Here is an 18291-nt window from a genome sequence, read left to right on the forward strand (position 1 = left end):
GTTAAATTTTCAATACATATATAGTTTTAATTATTCTATTGTGAGTCTTACAGATATCATAACATTCCATAATTCTATCACATGAAACACTATTAAACAATTGCTACCACAATGTTTCCAAACATTTTCTTTATTTTAGAACTCCTTGATATCAGCTCCCCTTTATTCCCTCTCTTCAATCTCTTTATTGTGGAAAACAGAACCTTCATAAAAGTGTAAGCAGCCTCTTCTCTATACTTCTTACCAGCAGGGCTTAGAAGACAAGGGCTAATGCTAGAGGAAATTGTCCAGAGTCCAGAGGATATAGATAAAGGTGATAACACACAATCCTCCAGGTACAAAGAGTTTTCTCTACACTGCTTTCCGTTAGATGAAAGTATAAAGCTGTCTCCTAAAGACATCCAACTTTTGCTACTCATCTAAAAGATGCCTAGCTTTAAGAGCAATAAGGTTCTCTTTGTTGCTATCAAGGAGTCAACTATTCCTTTGTCTCTTAAATGCCTTCTGGATGGGTCCTAAGAGACAGTTGTGTAACTGAGGGGCAGAAATAAAAAGGGAGAGAAAAGTATTTCTGCGGTCACCTCATCCATGATGTCAGGTCTGAGCTGGATAGAGAGAATATATACACTCACCGATTTATATTAACTCCAGGCATGCAAACCCATCCCCACCCCACAACACACACACACACACACACACACAGACACCTACCTACATAATGAGGTGGGAAGTTTCTTTACGCTGGAGGTCCCTTAGTTCATTGGTTGAGTAACTTAACACCAGTGCTGAGGGCAGTTAGAGGGGAGTAACTTGTCCCCTGACTGGGAATATAATATGAGTGTGTCTGCTTCTATACATAAAGCTGGTGGCTGTTAGAGATTAGCCATGTGCTCCTATGAGGTATCATTAAGGAATCACTACAATGGGAGGATATTGTGGGGATGATGGGGATGAATTTTCATTAGGACCATATGACTGGGACTCTTCTCTAACATACAAATATGAAGGCCTCCCTCCACCCAGAATCCTGGCCTTGCAGGCTTCTTTAATGCAGACAATAGAGAATTTATCTGCAAATGTTCTCTTCCTGGTCATCAACTTCACAGCCTGATACTTACCATGAAGTGTTTTAAAACATTCAGGCTGTCCCAGATTCACACTTTGCCCATTCTGTTGTGTATTTGGCTGCTAGAGACTTGCATGTCTCACTCCTATATAAACACTGCTAAATGACATCGATCACTCATCAGCATTACAGATCAGACTGCTATACCCTATTTTTTGCTGTCTGCTTTATCTTCCTTTATGTCACATGCTACTTCTACGGACCCATTTAACTGTGAGGCTGGATCCCACAGTTTATGTCTGCTTTAAGAGTTGGTACAAAACTTTAATAACACTTGTAGTTATTGTTTTTACTTGCAGACAGCTGGACATCCCTTCCAGAGGGGTAGTGGGGAGGTGATGAGTCACTCAGGGTTCAGTGTAGCAACAATGAAATTCAAATCCTTCCTCTAGTTCTTGAATGCTTCCTCCCCTCCCAATTATCATGATCCCAATTCTACCTTGCGGATCTTGTTAGACCAGAGTATGTACAGCGGTGCAGTAGGGATCTGGAAACACAGGGAATCTAGGATGGATGAAACCTTCAGGACCAGCGGTGGGAGTGGGGACACCGGGAAGGAAGGGCGTGTAGAAAGGGAGAACCGATTTTGGAGATCTATATGTAACCTCCTTTCTGGGAGATGGGCAATGGGAAGGTGGGTGAGGGGAGACGCCTGGCAGTGTAAGATAAGATAAAAGAATCATTTATAAACTATTATGGGCGCAGGGGGAGGTGGGAGTGGGGAGGGAGGAGGAAGAGAAAAAAAGGAAACCGAGCTGATTCCAGGAAACCAAGTGGAAGGCGAATTTTGAGAATGACGGGAGCAATGAATGTATAAGGGTGCTTTCCTCAATTGATGTATGTATGGATTGTGTTAAGAGTTGTATGAGCCCCAATAAAAAGATGTATTAATAAAAAAACCACCGACTGTAGCCCATTCCTGAAGGTGGGGTTTATTCACACTGACTTCTCTCACTGTGTCTCCCATAGTAATAACTGGTCATGTCCCACATTCCAGCTATGGATTTACAGATATAGCTCATCCTTGTTACCTTCTCTGTAGATGACTAATCAGGTCTTCCATGAAGTCTGCATATTCTTAGCACAGCATCAGGTTATATTGGGCAATTCACTGCAAGCCCCAGGATGGCTGTACCAATAAGGATAAATTATATTGATGTATTGATCATGCTGAAGTAATTTTGGGTGATTACCACTTAATCTGTGTCTAGCCTCCTCTTTATTTCCCACTTTGAGCTCAGACCAAGGATACCCTAGAGGCAGATTATTCAAGGTGGTGAAATTGGGTCAGATGTGGATCTTAGATCAGGCTATGCTGTGTGGAACGATAGTGGATCATTCTTTGTTGGATCGTTCATGCTTCCTGGAAGGTAAGAGACCCTGGAACCTCACCCAGTAGGTATGTATGACAGGCTCAGGGAGGAACACTGCATTTTGCCTCTGGAAGCCCCTAAGGTGGAGCTCAAAGGTATTCATCCCTGTGCTATCATCCTGATGATGAAGCATTCACTAATGACTGCTGCTAATTTGTCCACCCCAAGGCCTCACTTTGATTCCAGAGTTTATTGAGATGTCCATGTGCCAAGGGTGTCCAGTCAGCATTTCACAGGTTAGGTCCGAGGGGTGTTGGCCCACAGTTGTTATCATGAGTGACTCTTTGAGGACTTTCTTCTTCATGAGTGGCGAACACCAGTGTGCTCTCACAGGGAGTTCCTGGCACTGGACACACAAGGTGTACATAGGATTGACATGTTTCCAGTTTTGAGGGAAGATACAGCCCCACCAAATATGTCTTGTGAGGTTAATTTGTTGGCTCACGCTGATCTAAAGGATGCCTGGAGCCAAATATTTTAGGGTTGTCAGCGCACACTTGTAGAGGGAGTATACAAAATCATTCTCTGAGCCCTTTCCCTAGGTCTGAGTAAAAGGCCATTGTTAGTTTTGAAAAATGGATACAATGGTACAAAGATACAAAATGGTATATACCTTTAATTTTCTGCCTCTTGCATCTTTTGTGATGTGTCTTCTGGGTTGAGGGCAGGGAAGGGGTTGTTGAAAGCCATTAAGACTCAACCTTGAAATGGCTGAGAATCTCATGACCTGTGTCAGTATTTGCTGATTTCTTCTGCAGCTTTACGTTTTGAACAGACTATTAGGAACAGAAAGTATGCAAGGTCGGGGAAAACAGGTTGTTTAATTTTCTCAAGGACATCTGGCTTGGAGGAAGACAGAGTTGCTATGTGTATCAAATGTGCTGGCTTGAATATGAGATAATTTACCCCTGGTTGTTTCTGCATGGATAAAAGGATTATGTTGAATAAACTTGGGGCTTCAGTATTCACTGTTGCCTTCCCAATACTTTCTGTCTCTCTTTTTCCCCCCTTAATCCTAACTCCCTCTTTCAGGGCTGTTCAACTTATTGGCTTGCTCCAACAAGGGGTCGATGACAAAATAACCAGTAATTAATATGACTTATTTAACATGGGTTTCGCTACATCTTTGAGGAAGAAGCCAGATGAAATTGGGGTTGACAAATTAGTAAATCAGTACAAGTGAGCCCTCAGGCACCTTGCTTATTGAATAACACATCACTGCATATGTCTAATAGCAGAAAAGATTCCTTGAGACCAGGACACAGGAGAAGGGAAACCCACAAAAGACCCGTGATATGGACATGATGTTGTTTATCATATATAAACATTTATAAACCACGTTATTCTGCCACTGCCATGTATTAGATGCAAATGATTTAAGAGTTTATTGGAAATGTGCCTGTGATTCCTGGTTTTGTCTGTCTACCTACCTTAGTTCCTTCATTTAGGTAAAGTCTGAGAGAAAAGACAGCACCACATACTTAATTAGCAATGGGAGTTTCTTGATGGGTTAGATTTGGGTTCACTTCAGGGTTGTAGGGTGTTAGAGTCAGAGTCTGTACCTTAGATTGGAATGTAGGTCTTGGGATTAATGTTCCCTGTTCAAGAACAAGGGTTAATGAATAGAAATGGAACCTAAGTGTCAGAAATTAAGAGTCAGATGTTAGTGGGCAAATTAAAGGGCTTGATGTTTAGAATGTGTCCTTCCTAACAGCTTATGTTTACAGTTGCTTAGGGCTTATGTATTATGGTATAAAGATGTACAGTTATGATTTAAACAGTACCATTTTGGAAGTTGGTTTCTGAATTTGAGACTTCTAAGTTGTGCTCATGATTTTAAAAATTGGGATAAATGAATTAGGCTATTTTTTAACAAATTGGTTATGGGTATCAGGCAATGCTCAGGGTGTTAATAGCCATTCTGATGGTGAGGGGCTTTTCAGGTAGTTAGGGGTTCAGTGTTTGAGGAAATGATCAGTGTGTTGTATGGATGCCCAGTATGTTCAGTTGTAAGGGCTAATAGTTTGGGAGATGTTGTTTAGAAATTAATGGTTTGTGAATTAAGTATCAAAAGTTATTTTTGCATGTTGAAATGTAGCCTACACCATTTTTATATTTGTTAGCTATTTATGTCATATCTTGAATCTAGTATAGATATGATTATTAATTTATGATTAGAAGAATTTTAATTTCTCTTTGGAAGTCTCTGTTCTTTCTTAACCAATCTTATTCTGATTGCTGTAGTTTTTACTATCAGTTGTGAAAGTGGATATTCTCATACTTTTTCTGAGGTGGGGTGATGTTGTTTCTCATTCCTCTAATGACGTTTCTCATTCCTCTAATGATATTTTGACTCCCCCCCCTTAGAAATGTTTATTAGCATACTAACATGTTGAACTATATCAGTTCTATTTTTAATTTTAGAGGGTTTTTTCCCCCTTAACATTAGAGACTTTGAATTTAGTATGTTTTCTGTGTCTATTTAGAGAATTATTTATTTTTTACATTAATTGCTATATTACAGTGTTTCTTTTTTCTTATATTAAATCAACTCAAGGACAGATTTCAATTAATCTTGGTATATAATTAATTTAATGTGTTGTCTGACTCAGTTCCCAATATTATAAACAACTTTTTCATATAGATCCATTATCAATACAAGGGTACACTTTACTTGCAATATCATTATCTGCCCTTGGTATCAGGTTATTACTGGTCTCATAGAAAATGTTACTAAGTGTACTCTCACAAACATTGTTATGTCTGCTCCCAATAACTTGAACTTGAAAACAAAACATAAGGTGTTTAATCAGACTGTGTGAATATTCTGATGTCAAACTGTCAGAATTTTCAACTTTAATCTGTCTTCCAGTTAGCCTTGAAGTTTTTCACGGAATTTAATTTTGATTATGTTGGTTATAGACCTTCTGAGCATCCTGAAATCCACTCAACTCTCACAGATATAGCTGTGCCTAGATCCTCTGGTCTTGTAGCTGACCCCTCAGTGTAGAGGACTTTGTGATTTATGCTCCCCTTCACAGAAAAATGGTCACTCACACCTTAGTGACTGTGTGCTCACCTCACACTAGAGCCCAAGTTTGGGAAATAATCGGCCAGAAGACATGCTGGGTGGATCTTAGAGAATTTCCTTCAGCTCACCTCAAGGAGAATTGTCTAAATCCATGAGTGGCAGGAATTCCTGTTATGTTGTCATTGCTTTGTTACACACAGACACACAGAGGAAACTCATTCCTTCTTTTTAGTAAGAGAACTTATGTTCCACCAAATGTCACATGAAAGGTTTGTTGTCTGTTACCATGGAAATAACTTCTGTAAACATAACTAACACGCTGGTATTTTGTGCATGTCTGGGGTACTGATTAGTGGTTTCTGAGGTTGTTGTTGTTTCTGTTAGATGTCACTGAGTTGATTCCACATCATGGGGATCCAATACACAACAGAAGGTAACACTGCCTTCTCCTCTGCCAGACTCAAAATTTAGGATGAACCCATTGTTGTCATCATTGTGTCAGTCCATTTAGTTGGGGATTCCTATTTGTCCCTGCCCTTCTACTTTGCCACATACACTAGGGACTGCTCCCTTTTGACAACATTGTCCAAAGTACATAATATGAATCTCACTATCTTTACCTCTAACTAGCACTCTGAGCTTACTTCTTCAAAGACAGATTGGTTTGTGCCTTTGGAGACCAATGTTATTTCAGTACCCTTCACCGGAATTACAATTCAAACAAATTGATTCTTCTTCAGTCTTCCTTATTCAGTGTTCAACTTCCACATACATATGAAACAATTGAAAATGCTATAGTTTGGGTGAGGTGAACCTAGTGATCACAGTAAGATCCCTGGTCTCCAACACTCTAAACAAGCCTAATAAGGCATATCTATCCAATACAATGTGTCTATTGATCTCTTGGCTGTTACTATCACCATTCTGGGTTTTTTGCATATTTTTTCAAAAGCTAACAGTATTCCTGGAAGGAGTTAAAATTTAGTCAAGCTTGAATTAAGAATGTTGCTCTAGGCGGGGCCTGGAAACCAACTTTACTCCGGAACCAACCAATGTAAGAGCCCTGAGTTTAAGCCTGTTTTTAAGACAGTGAGCCTTATATTCAAGGTATGCTTGATGACTGGTATACATGAGAGAGTCTAAAACAAATTGTGCTTCTCTCTGTAGCCTGACTTTCTGATTAGTTTTAGAGGAGCACTAGTCTACACCCCTTATCCTATAACTGCAACCTCACACAGCCCTGCCTTCAGAGACACCATGGGGGTTGCAAAAGGGCAGTGACAATGATATCCAACTAGCCACTCAGGCTAATGCAGCCCTACTTTATCACAGCACAGCCTCTTCCCAGCACATGAATTTTGTGTTCCTGCCAAACTAGCTTCCTGGTGGAACATGTTTCACAAGCTCAAGCCTAGGCACTAGTTTTTGCCCTTTCCCTAGAAGACCAAGACTATGGATGGCACATCCCAAAACCCAAGCTAATAAGCCCTCTCCTATGGTGTGTGTTGTCTGACATCTGTCAGCATTACCTAGAGTTTGGAATCCAGAATCTAGGCCAAGATGACACAAGGCTTGATCAGTCATCTCTTTCCTGGATCCATCTTGTATTTTTAAGCTTCTGCCCTCACTTTGGCTCTTGTCATGACCCATTTACCTACCCCTTGATATTCCTTGACTATAGGCTGCAGTCTTTCACAATGGCGTTAAAATTGAACGTCCATAAACATAAGAGCTTTAAAGAGTAGGAAATAAGTATTCCCCTGGCTTGTTTCCTTGTATAGAATATCTCTGTCTTGGCCAAGGTACCTCTAGGATGTCCTATTGGTGTCTCTCTGTCTCTTGTTGTCCACCTGTACAACTTTCTCTAGGTACCACACTATTGTGAATACATGGACTACCCAACGATAGGCATTTCTTCATGTACAATACATATTGTAATGAATACGCAGGATGCAAAAGGATTAAGGCAGGTTAAATTTGATGAAAAGCTCAGCCTGGGTTGGAGTGGCATATTTGAGCATGATTCAGCTTGATCACTTTCCCCAGATATGTTAAGGATTATGGTCTGAGGTGCTTTAAGGGCTTGTAATGAACGTTCTTCATAAAATATTCCTTTCTTCATTTAGATTGCTAGTGAAAAGATGATATTTACCTTCAATGGAGCTTGAAAATTTTGATGCCTTAAATCTACTTTATTCTAAAATAAATATTGTATAGATAGGATGTGGATCCAAAGTTGAAAATGATATGATAAATTAGTAAACTTGCTCTGTAAAGATAGAGTGGGCTCTTGTTTAATGCAAATACCCTCATATTGGAGCATGGTTTTGATCCCAAGGGGTGGGGTTGGTCACTACTTAGCACAAGAAGTGCAGGCCAAGAACCTGACATGCCTTTCTCAACATTGACTCCTCTTCTGGTTCAGAAAAAAGAAATATGGTCTAGTCTAGGGAGTTAGAAAACTCTTACTACTGTCTTGCACAGTGAGGCATCACAAGGAAGGATTTCATCTTCCGACTGGTATATGACCCAAATCCATTCACCTGACTCCAAACAGGGTCAGCCCCTCTGGAGTTCCTGGGGACAGCCCCGGCTGAGGAGCTAGAGGGGAAACAGGAGGGATCTGTGTTTCCTGAAGTCTGACCCTAGGAGAGCTCCAGTGTACAAGGGCCCAGGCTGTCCTGATGGCCAGGTTCCGAGGTCTTTGCTCATGTCCCTGAATGATAGAATTCACTGGGTAAGTAACTGATATAATTGTATTTGAAGTTAAGTTCTGAGCACTCCAACTTACAAAAGGCTCATGGAGTAGTGGTTACAGATTGGGCTGTTAACTGCAAGGTCAGTGGAGCAGAAGTATGTCACACCTGTGGTGAAAGACAGGGTGTCTACTCTTGTAAAGAGTTAGTCTTTGAGAACCACAAAGGGCAGTTCCATCCTCTCCTAAAGGATCACTATAATCAGAAGCCATTCGATGGCATTGAGTGCGGCTTTAGGTTTTGGTTGCTGATAACAGTGACAAACTCAGTATCTATTTGCTGTGTCACAACTTTGATTAAGCTGCCATTAAATACTCTCTGATCATTAACCAACACGTACATCATCTTCCCCCTGGAGGAGAATGCCTTTGAAGTAGATTGCCTGCACTCCTTTCCAGCCAGCCCCTTTCCACTTGACTGCCTAGGTGTTATCCTTGATGGAGGTCAACTTTCTGAGGACAGGACAGGGGCCATTGCCATGAGTCTTGCCTCAACTGACTTTGTGTGAACACTCTGAACCTATCTTGTAAGTGCCTCTATCTAATAATGTGCATGTTCTAATCATGGTCCAATTCCTGCTGCTGCAGACCCATTTGTACCTGTCATGTATTAATCTGCCACCAATCCTGATCTGTGACATTCCTTTTGTTCTATGCCATTTACTCAGGGTCCCAACTGAATTCTCAGTTGTTCTTTTGACCTCGTGCTAATGGCCTCCCTAAAATATATGATGTGTATGTGTGTGTGCCTGTTTCTTTTGCTATCTCTTAAGTTTAATAGATGTTCCCCTTAAATAATAATGGCATAAGGGTCACTTTTCTACCTTAATACACAATTTAGGATCATAAATGAATCAAGCTACTGTTCTTTCAGACAGAATCTTGACAGAAATAAATGCAGGTAAAGTAAAGCCCTGCAGCCTCCTGGTTTCTATCTTGAATGGGCAAATGTTACAAAGGTTTTTTACTCTGCAGATAAATGCTCATTCCACCCCCTAGCCTCAGACAAAATACACTCAACTCTGTATAGGTTGCCAAATCTAGTTCCCCAGATAAGTTCTCATATTTACACCACTTCTCCTACTAACCTTCTGCACAAAGGCACTGAGTTTTCTTGTTCTGTGGCCTGGCAATTCCACTGCTCTGTCTCAGTGTCGTGATACCACTGCCACCATGTCTGCTTCTGCTTCTTCCCAACGCTTTCTCTCTTGTGTCACAGTTCTCTGTCTTCTGAGTTGAAGAGTATCAATACAAGAATCTATTTGCAAAGTCCCCTATTTTTAGCTATTCTTTCTAGATGGTAGTGAGATCCTAATTTGTTTCTGAAATGGCTCAATTAAGCCTAACGTGATGTCCAATGTGACTAATTGCCAGGTTGGGTTTTTAGACATCGTATTTGCATAGCTACAAGGGTACCAATCTATTGTTGGGCAAGCTGCCCACTCCTCTTAAACCAGAAAATCCAACCTCAATACTATCAAGTTAACACTGACTTATAGAGAACTTATAGGACAGGGTAGAACTGCCTCTGTAGGTTTCAAAGACTGTATCTCTTTAGCAGGGTAGAGAGCCGTGTCACTCTAGGGAGGAGAAAGTGCCATCTTTCTTTTTAGGAGAAATATGTGGGTTCCAACTGTTGACCTTGGGGTTAGCAGCCCAACAGTAACCACTGTGCCACCAGAACTCATTTCTTTCATACACTTTGGCGGATGCCAAACCCACGTAAATATTTGGAAGGATTTAAGGGGCCATAGCTAGAAAAACTGTATACTTGCATAGGCCAAATAACAAATTACATTAAGTACTACAAATAATGCTACATTAAAAACATTGTTTACCTTGGGATTGAAAAATGCACTCATTATGGGCAAATGTATACTTCATTTAAAAAACAAACATATATATATATATATATATATATATATATATATATATATATACACACACATCGGTTTCAATCTAATATGATACATAAGTGCTTATTTTGGTGTCCTGGCTTTGACATGTAGTAAGAGTTGTACTTCTAACCTCATGATCAGAGGCAAAAATCCCATTAGCTGCCTGTTGTGGCTCTAGAGGTGCAGAAACTCTGCACAGCAGTTTTATAGTGTCCTAAAGTGTGCTGACATGTCTAACTCTACTTGATAGTGTGTTTTAAAGGGTTTCTAAAGTGATGTTGTAATTTATAGTTCCCCTAGAAAATAATTTTAAATTTATAACAGCTTTTTATATAGCTCATTTGAAATGCTTCCAGATGCTTTAATTAACAATCATCTTTAAAGTTCAATGACTTGTCATTCTCCTTGAGTCATACAGTAAGGAATTGATAATTGTGTATTCTGTGAGGTAGGGACAAGCTCTTTTGTTTCTTCCTTTTGACATGTATATTTGATTGTCCAATCTCCATTTGTTATAAAGACATCTTATATTCACATGTCTGAAAATTGTGAATTTTAAATTTTATTGCTCAGGGTGAAAGCATATTTTCTGTCACTCAATAAAGAGACCATTACCAGTATTGGGGACTTTGTGTGTTAAGAAGTGCTAAGAACAGTAACAGCATCTGGACCTACGTGTTATGCATTACATTGTATTCTCCCATCAGTCTCCAGATTGTGCATCACCAGCATCTTAGAGGAAAGAGGAAGAAGTCCTTTGTTGGACTATTATTATTTCTGGGGTGGCATCATGAGAGATTCAAATTTGTGAACATCATTAGAGCTGATCCAGATAAGACAAAAATAAGAGCATCTCATTTGCTGGCAGTTCTAAGGACCAAAGAAAATGACCAATGCTCAGGTGATTCTGATGTATTTTATCCTTTTCTGTATGTCCTACTGGAATTGTAGGAGCCTGTGTATTATTGATTCAGTTCATTGGAAAAGTGGAAATCTGAAATAGAAGTTAGAGATGAACTTTTATTCTGATTTCAACATTGGGCTGGAGAAGATTATGAATATATTGATCATAGGGATAACACTAAACTATTTACATTGAGCATAATATGTCGCTAAGGATTTTTGGATGATGGTATCTTTCAATTCATTATTCTGTGGCCAACCCATGAGAATCATTCAAATTAAATGCTATTCCTTGTTTTTAGTGAGAAATAAGATCACGTCTTTTGGAGAGTTCAGTATTCCATGGGATTTTTGCCTGAGTTTCTTTCATGTTTCTTTCTGAAGGTGATGTGTTATGTGATTTCCCAAATATCAACATTCTCTTTAATGCATCTAAAATGGGCCTTGTAGCAATAGTGGTTTAAAAATGGCTGACAGTTTCTAACATCCTCTAACTATAGATGTAGGAGAGCGAATCAACCATCAGCATCAGCTTAAACATACCTATCCCCTCCAATGGCTTTCCAGTTCTGACAGCAGTTATCTCTACCTTAGTTTTCTCCTTCTAAGTTTCATAATTCTTTCCAGTGGCCACATACCAATTATAGTATGGAGTCATAGGTTCAAGTTTTATTAAACAACAGAATGTAACTTGGTATCAGAATCAATGTGCTACACATTGGGATTCCTACTAAGGAAACATGGAGGCAAAATTTGCTCTTGTTCAGGGCAGGCCAGTTTTCTCTTTCTGCTATCAGACATTTTCCCTTCTAAAGATAGGCTCATTCCTTACTTCCATCTGTATAGGCTCCTCTTAACTCCTTGAGGATATCTTCCTCTTGATCTTGCCTGCCTGCCCCACTATCTTGGCTGAAAAGCCCTTTATGGACCTGTCACCATTAGCTCTGTTGCTGTGTCTTTTCTCCCATTGTCATTATCTCCATTGGTACAGCTCTTGACACATGAATAGTACAGTTCATTTTGCAGGAACATCAGACTAGTCCCTATGAGGTAGAGGTTTAAGCTGTTCTGTGATTTGCTCTGCAGTATCTCACAAAAGTAAATAGCTATCAAGTAAATAACTCTTCAGGTTGTGGAAACTGGTGAGTGCCAAATCCATAGTTCATGTATCAGTCTGGAGGGTTCTCCTCATTAATGTGTTTGTAAATGGTGATGAACCAGATCCTCAGGTAGACAATAGTCCACTGCCTCACAAGTTGAAGTTGTTGAATCTGGTCAGACAAGTTAGGGGATGGTGAGGAACCCAAATGGGAAGGTCACACAACATTGTTGGCTTATAGTGGTGGAAACTCTCAAATCAGGTCACACATGTGGCCCCTCAATTGCAGGGATGTCAAGGAAATGGTTAATGTATTTCTGGAAGTTGGCAAATCCCCAAACCATGGGTTCATTCTGAACTATGTGCATAAAATTGCAGACGGCTTTGACAGCACCAAACAAAGTGGCACATAAGAACATGGCAATGACAGTAACAACACCAACCAGCTAACAAACAAGCCACTGACATACAAAATTTAAAAGGAGAAAAAGACAATAAATAAATAGACAGATAGATAAATAAATTAATTAATTAAATCCGGGGCGGGGGGGAAGCCTGTTAATAGTTTAAGATCTGTTTGTTTACCTCCAAGGGTGTTTTCCAGATGAGTCTGATGGGGTGCAATGTCCTGGCCCCAAAGTCCATCCTTTATACTCCCTCGGGACCTCCTTGCTCTGCTTCCCCCACTGCTACATTGCACGCCCCCAGTGTTTTGCCTCAGTGTGGTGGGGTCAGTTCAGTCATATATCCCACACTATGTCTCCAGTGTTGTCCTGTGTAGGGCCATGTGTCAGTGCAGGATGTCGCATCTCACAATGGGGCCAGGTATATGATCCTCTCTGTACATTGGACCCTCCGAGCCAGGCTATCTTCCTCTGAGCTTGGTGGGCCCAGGTCTGCTCCACCCCATTCTTCTTCCTTGGCTTCAGCTTCCTTATGGGTGTGGTCAGTTCCTTTCCCACACTAGATGATCTATTTTCATTTTCTGTGGCACTCCCTTCCAAGATGGGGGTCAGGCTGATTCTGGTTAGGGCCGGCATAGGGGTGTTTTTGTGGATTCCTCTGTGCGTTACATTGCCCTCCTGGTCTGGCGCGTCATGGTGGGGTCTGTATGCACTTTCTAGTTCTGTGGAGACACAACCAATACTCTCCCCCTGGGTGAGTTAGTGCCCTGTTTCCCCTGTGCCATGAACTCAGTTTCTCCCCACTCCAATTCTCCCTTCCCTTATTTATGTTGGATTCTAATGTACCTCCCTAGGTGTGGCCTGCTCTCCATCCAACTATCAATGCTTCCACCTGTTTATTGCGAGATAAGTGCTTATTCTTCTATTCCTGGCATTCTAATTGTACTTACCTCAGGGAACTCATGTTATACCTGGCCTTTTGAATTTGGTTTACCTCGCTTAATATGATTCCTTGCAGCTCTTCCCATGAAACGACATGTTTCACGTGATCATCCATAATTTTCAGTGCTGCATAGTACTCCATTGTGTGTATGTGCCAGAGTTTACTAATCCATTCATCTATTGATGGAAACTCAGGCTGTTTCCAAGTCTTTGAGATTGTGAATTGTGCCATAATAAACACTGAAGCACAGATGACTGGTCGTGTTTTATTTGTTGCTTCCACTGGGTATATGTCCAGTAGACGGATGACTGGGTCTTAAGGTAGATCAATTTCCATTTTCTTTAAGTATCTCCAGATCGCTTTCCACAGTGGCTGTACAAATCTACACAACCACCAGCAGTGGAGGAGGGTTCCTACTTCACCACAGCCCCTCCAACACTTGTTGCTCTCTGATTTGGGCTAGCCTCAGGGGTGTTAGGTGGTATCTCATGGTTGTTTTGATATGCATTTCTCTTATGGCTAATGACCTGGAACACTTTCTCATATTCTTATTGGCCATATGGGTCTTCTCCCTAGTGAAAGTTCATTTCAGTTCTTTTGCCCATTTCCTTAGGGGGTTAACTGTTTTCCTCTTTTTGCAGGTCATGATGGTGTTGTAGATTTTAGTAATGAGCCCTTTGTCCGATGTGTCATTACTAAAAATCCTCGCCTAGTCTGTGGGTTGTCTTGTCACCCTCTTGGTGAAGTCTTTCGAAGTGCACAGGTACTTTATTCTTATTAAATCCCATTTGTTGATTTCCAGTTCACCTGTGTGTGTACCCTTCTCTATTGCAGTGAGCCTATGAGTTCCCTGGGTCAGTGCTCTGAGGTTACTCCCAATTCCTTCCTTGATGGTCCTTATGGTTTGGAGTTTAACTTCTAGGTCTGTGATCCACCTTGAATTTATTCTTGGGCATGAGGTGAGGTAAACATCTTGCTTCATCTTTCTACATGTAGGAATCCATTGTTCCCAGCACCACTTGTTAAAAAGGGCATCGCTTCCCACTTGATGGTTTGGGGATCCTTATCGAAGATCAGTTGTCTATATGCTGATGGTTTTATTTTGGGGGTATCCTTTTCCACTGGTCTGAGTGTCTGTCATTGTGCCATTACCATGCTGTTTTGACCACTGTAGCTGTGTAATAGGCATTAAAATTGGGTAAGGCAAGTCCTCCAACTGTGTCCTTCTTGAGGAGTTCTCGGCTAATTCTGGGTTTCTTCCCTCTCCATATGAAAATGGTGGTCAGTTTGTCCACTTCTTTGAAGAAGGTTGATGGTATTTGCAATTGTATAGCATTGAACTTGTAAAGTGCTTTAGGTAGGACTGTCATCTTTATTATGTTACGCCTTCCAGTCCAAGAGCAGGAGATGTTATTCCATTTGTGGAGGTCGATTTTGGTTTCCTGTACTAGGGTCTTATAGTTTTCTTTATTTAGGTCTTTAGCATTTTTTGTTATATTTCTAGGTATTTCAGTTTGTTCTTAACTACTGTAAAGGGTACTTCGTTCTTAATCCCCTCTGCCAAGGTTCTGTCTGATGTGTGTAGAAAACCTACCGACTTCTGTTTATTGATCTTCCCTATTCCTCTATCGCTGTAAGTACTCCAGCTGTCGAGCTTTTGGGGTTTTCAATGTACAGGATCATGTTGTCTGCAAATAGCAATAGCTACACCTCCTCCTCCCACATTTGGATACCTTAGATGTCCTTCCGCTGTCTTATGGTTTTAGCCAGAACCTCCAGAACAATATTGAATAGAAGTGGGGACAGGAGGTATCCTTGTCTTATACCCTTTTTCAGTGGGATTGTTTTTGTCTTTTCTCCATTGACTATGATGTTGGCTGTTGGCCTTTCATAGATAGCTTGTATCAGCTAGAGGAACATACCTTCCAATCCTATCTCAATGAGTGTCTTAATTAGAAATGGGTGTTGGATGTTTTCAAATCTTTGTCTATGTCTATGGATATTACCATATGGTTTTTATCCTTGTTCTTCTCGATGTGGCGTATAATATTGATGGATGTTCAACCATCCCTGCATCCCTCGGATGAATCCTCCCTGGTCATAGTGGATGATGTGTTTTATATTCTTTTTATTCTATTGGCCAAAATTTTGTTAAGGATTTTTGCATCTATGTTCATTAAAGATAGATATTGGTCAGTAATTCTCTATACCTGTGGCATCTTTGACCTGTTTGGGTATCAAAGTAATGCTTGCTTCGTAAAATGAGTTTGCCATCCTCTTCTATGATATGGAATAGTTTGTGGAGGAACGCTGTCAACTCTTCCCTGAATGCTTGGTCGAATTCTGCTGTGAAGCCATCTGGCCTTGGGGCTTTTTTTGTTGGTAGGTTCTTGATGACCCTATTTCTTCTTTCACTATGGGTTTGTTGAGGTTCTTGATCTCTGAAATAATCTAGGGACAGACTGTTTTTCCAAATATTTATCCATGTCTTCCATGTTTCTGAATACATTAGAGTACAAACCTTCATAGTACTTTGTGATTATCCTTTGAATCTCATTGGGATCTGTTGTTATTGCCCTTTCATCCCTCATCCTGGCTATTGATGTTTCCTCCTTTCTGTCCTTGGTAAGCTTTGCCAGAGGACTGTCAATTTTGTTAATTATTTCATAGAACCAGCTCTTAGCTGCATTTATCTTTTGCATTGTTCTCTTGTCTTCCCACTGGTTTAACTCCACCCTGATTTTCATTATTTCTTTTCTCTTGCTATTAGAGGGGTTGTTCTGCTGATTCTGTTCTAGTTGTTGGAGGTTTTGTGTTAATGTATCTGTCATGTGCATCTCGTTTTTTTCATATATGCATTTCATGATATCAAGCTACCTCTGATAACTGCCTTCGGAGAGTCCTATATGTTTTGATATGTTGTGTTCTTGTTCTCGTTAGTTTCTAGAAACTTCCTAATATCCTCTCTGATCTGGGCCTGTACCCATTCATGTCACAGGAGATCATTGTTCATTCTCCAATTGGTTGCCCTTGCTTTTCTGGACGTCCTCTTGTTAATCTCCTTTTTTATGGCACAGTGATATGAGAAGGATGTCTGAATATATCTGTGTTTGAATTTACTCAGGCTGGACTTGTGTCCCAGCATGTGGTCTATTCTTGTAAAAGATTCAAGTGAAGTCTTTTGCATGTGCATGGAAAGCTTTATAAATGTCTATCAGGCACTGATGCCTAATTACATTGCTTAGCTCTATCGCCTCTTTACTGAGCTTTTTCCCAGTGATCTGTCTTGATCTGATAGTGGAGTGTTATAGTCACCTACTATGATTGCTCAGTCTGTGATTTCTCTTTTCATCCTTTTACTAGTTTGACAAAATTTGCCACACCATTATTAGGAGCATAAATATTCAATATGCTAAGTGTTTCTTGGTTTACTTAACATTTGAGCATTAGGCAATGCCGCTCTTTGTTTCTTTTTATGGTTTGGATCTTGAAGTCCATTTTGTCAGAGATTAAAATAGCCACCCCTGCCTTTTTTTGAGTTACCATTGGATTGGTAAACTTTCTGCCAGCCCTCTATTCTTAGCATATTAATGGCTGTGCCTTAAGATGTGTCTCTTGCAGGCAGCAGACTGATGGATTATGTTTTGTGAATGAGTCCTTGAGTCTTTTTCTTTTAATGGACCAGTGGAGTCCATTTGAATTCAGAGTTATTATCACTATCTCTGGATTCATAGTTGTCATATCCTGTTTTGTGTTTTGGTTAACTTCATATCAGTGTACTGTGTTTGAGTGGAGAGTTTCTATCTTGTCTTCTTTTCCATCTGAGACCCTGTTGTCCAGGTAATTGTTGCTGGTATGTTGGCTTCTAGATGGAGATGGGCTATATGGTGGTCTCCTGTTAGTTCTTGGTGGAGATTGATCCTCTGATCATAGTGAGTCAGCCAGTATCTTCTGCAGGGTCGGGTGTCTTGCACCATATCCTTTGAGTCTTTCCTTGTCCTGGAAGACCCTTATCTCACCATCTACCTTAATGGATATCTTGGTAGAGTACAGGATTCTGGGAGAGGTTTTTTTTTCAGCTTTTGGAAGATCTTGCTCTATTCTCTCCTCCTCTTCATGAAATCTGCTGATAGGTCTAAGCATATTCTTACCTGCTCTCCTTTGTATGTGACTGTCTTCCTTTCTCTTGCTGCTCTTAAAATTTTCTTTTCCTTCTAAATTGGATACTTTTACTATTATATGTCTTGGTGTGTTCTTCTTGGGGTCTAATCTAGCTGGCATCCTTTCTGCTTCCCAGGAGTGCCTGCTTCTCCTTGTTAGGGTAGGAAAGTTTTCTTCCAGAAATTCCTTTACTATCTTGACTGTCGACTTGTGTGTTGTATTGTTCTCTAGTAGACCAATTATTTGAATATTATTCCTCTTCATCTGTAATTGATTCCAGGTTATCTTCTGCTTGTTTAATTTTCCTGTATTTCTCACTTGCTTAGGTCTGTTTGGGTGTCCTCAAGATCACTGATACGGTTCTCTGCCTCCTCAAGCCTAATCTTAATTCAATGACTTTGTGTGTGGCTTCTCCTACCTCCTTTGTTAGCTCCTGCGGTTCCCTTTGGTGGGTTGATTTCATCCCCTCTATTATGGACTTCAACTTCTCTATCATTGTATACTTATTCTGGGTTGCTTCCCTCAATTCCTGTAGTATTGCCAGCAGACGTCTGAAGATTTCCTTCTGGGGAAGATCTGTATCTGTTTATTCTATGAG

At 40.4% G+C, this 18291-nt stretch overlaps 1 pseudogene; it reads left to right on the forward strand.

Annotated features, from left to right (window-relative positions):
• The first annotated feature begins 2417 nt into the window (after nucleotides 1–2417).
• LOC142427604 (serine/threonine-protein kinase RIO3 pseudogene) overlaps nucleotides 2418–18291 on the forward strand; it is a 28986-nt pseudogene continuing 13112 nt past the window's right edge.

This window comes from Tenrec ecaudatus, chromosome 15, assembly GCF_050624435.1.
Source record: "Tenrec ecaudatus isolate mTenEca1 chromosome 15, mTenEca1.hap1, whole genome shotgun sequence".
Classification (NCBI taxonomy): Eukaryota; Metazoa; Chordata; class Mammalia; order Afrosoricida; family Tenrecidae; genus Tenrec; species Tenrec ecaudatus.